Genomic DNA, 2,491 nt, shown 5'->3' with positions numbered 1-2,491 from the left:
TACATGACTAGGTTGCATGTCAGGTCCACAGCTGGGGGTGCGATTAAGAGGCAACCACATAGTGATGTTTCTCTCCCTCTATTTCTCCTTTTCCCTCTCTCTACAAGTAACTAAATAAATAAACAAACAAATAAAAATTTTTTTTTAAAAAAAGAATAATATAGGAAAGGGTGAAGCCAAAGAACTTGTATGCACGACCCATGGACATAAACTAAGGGGGGGTGGGAATGCTGAAGGAAAGGGGGATACTGGACGGAGGGGAGCAAAGGGGAAAAATAAATGGAACTACTGTAACAACATCATCAATAAAATATACTTAAAAAAATTACAAACAAACAAAAAACAATTGGTCCTTCCAAGATTTAGTAGAGTAGAAAGGGTTATAGACTAAGTACAGTGTGATAAGTGACATGTACAAAGAGCTGCTACATTTTTGACCAAAATTAATATCTCTCAGTCTCCATATATAAGTGTATAAACCAATGATAATTTGTATGATTCTATCCTTAACTATGTATATTTTTATATTTCGTATAATCCATAGACCATTTAATGGAATGAACTTAGTTTTAACGTTATGTTCCATTAAATGTCTATTTCTTACTTGCCTCCTACAAAAGCTCCCTAGTTATTGAAACAAATTACAAAAGAAACATTAATCAATTTTATAGACTCTTAGAAAAAAATATCAGTCCTCTTAGCGTCTATTTATTTAGTCATCCAATGATTCAACAAGTTTTATGAGTACACTTACCACATGCCAGGAATTCTTCTAGACTCTGAAGATGCAGCCACAAAACAGAAAGACATGGCCCCAGCCCTCATAAAACTCAAAGTCAATAACATGTCCATGTTTGTTAGCTAAAGCATGGAGATCTCATAGATGGTCACACAGTTAAATAAGACAGATTGCTATTATTGGAATAATTTTCATACTTAGATCCATTATTCTAAAATTTAAGAATATTAAAAAAAAATAAAGAGAGAGAAAAGAAAAGAAACGAAACTTCCAGAGAGGAACAGCAGATCACTTACAAATAGGTAACATATTCATTTTAGGCACTTCAAAAACTACTGCAAGAAGACAATTAAGTTATATATTTTTTAATTTCAAAAAAGAGAAATATCTCTGAAGCTAAAATTTTATCCAGATTCTCATTTAAATATGAGTGCAATAAAAAATAATCTCAGCCATTTCAGACCTCAGACACTTTGCCACACAAAGACCCTCTTTAAAAATAAACAAACAAAAACCCAAACACGATCCCAGATCATGACACAGGGGCAGCATACATTCCAGGAGCAGAGGCCAGCCAAGAGCAAAACAGGCAGTGGTAGTGGCCTCAGAGCAAACTGGGTCCAGAGGAAGGGAAGTCATGTTATCAACCCCAATAAGGCATGCATTGTGCAGCACCAAGAGCTCAAGAGGGACCTGGACGTCAAGATCAAGAGGAAGACTGAGCATGACATAGTAATGAAAGCCAGCATAAGCATGCCCAAGAAGCTAGCACTGCTGAAGGAGAAGGCAGCCTCTTCCTTCTCCAGCAAGACATCATCTAAGGGCTCAGCTCCGCCTCCATGCTCAGACTTTGCAGTTGACTCAAGAGTCAGCACTGTGGACAGAAGCCCTGCTCCCCAGAGCCTTGGGCTGCAGCTTGAACTTTGGAGGTTGGTGACATGGCCTGGCCTGTGAGCAGATGACCAGCACATCTGTAGTGCATGGGTCAGCTTCCCAGGGTGCTGAGAAGCCAGCAATGGCCCTGAGGCCACATTCACTAACTTTCTGTGCCCCTCTCACAAATCTGTGTCCTTTGATTTAACTTGAAGCAATAAACGTGGCTTTGTTCTTAAAACAACAACAACAAAAAAAAAAAAAACAAAAAAAAAACAAAAATACACCCCTTTTGGCTACAATAACAGTAGGAGACTTTAATATCCCACTTTTGCCAATGGGTGGCAAAATTAGAGAAGTTCAGTAAGAAAAGAGTGAACTTAAGACTAGACCATATGTTAGGCAACAAAACAAGACTTAATACATTTTTAAAGATTTAAATCATACAAAGTATCTTTTCAATTATAATGAAAGGAAATGAAATCAACTTCAGAAATGACACTAGAAAATTCACAAATCCATAGACATTAAGCAACACACTCTTAAGTAACCAATATGTCCAAGAAGAAATTATAAGGGAAATCTAAAATATCTTGAGAAAAATTAAAAACACAATGTACTTAAACTTATGGGATGCAGCACAGCTGTACTAAGTGGGAAATTTATAGCTATAAACACTAAAAAGAAGAGAGATCTCAAATCAATGTAATTTAGTCAAAGAGTACAAACTAAATTCAAATGTAGCAAAAGGAAGGAAATAAGATTAGAACAGATATAAACAGAGATAGAGAAATAAAAGAGAGCAACAAAATTGACAAACTTTTAGCTATATTGACCAAGGGAAAAAGAGAGAAGACAGAAATAACTAAAACCAGAAAT

General features: G+C 36.1%; 1 pseudogene; it reads left to right on the top strand.

Moving 5' to 3' along the window:
• Positions 1 to 1,273: 1,273 nt before the first annotated feature.
• LOC150012791 (leydig cell tumor 10 kDa protein homolog pseudogene) lies at positions 1,274 to 1,693 on the top strand (annotated as a pseudogene).
• The last annotated feature ends 798 nt before the right edge of the window (positions 1,694 to 2,491 follow it).

Source organism: Furipterus horrens, unplaced genomic scaffold, assembly GCF_987537825.1.
Source record: "Furipterus horrens unplaced genomic scaffold, mFurHor1.1.pri manual_scaffold_4, whole genome shotgun sequence".
NCBI classification, from domain to species: domain Eukaryota; kingdom Metazoa; phylum Chordata; class Mammalia; order Chiroptera; family Furipteridae; genus Furipterus; species Furipterus horrens.
Note: the sequence above shows the minus strand (reverse complement) of the source record. Positions and strands in the feature narration are given on the sequence as shown.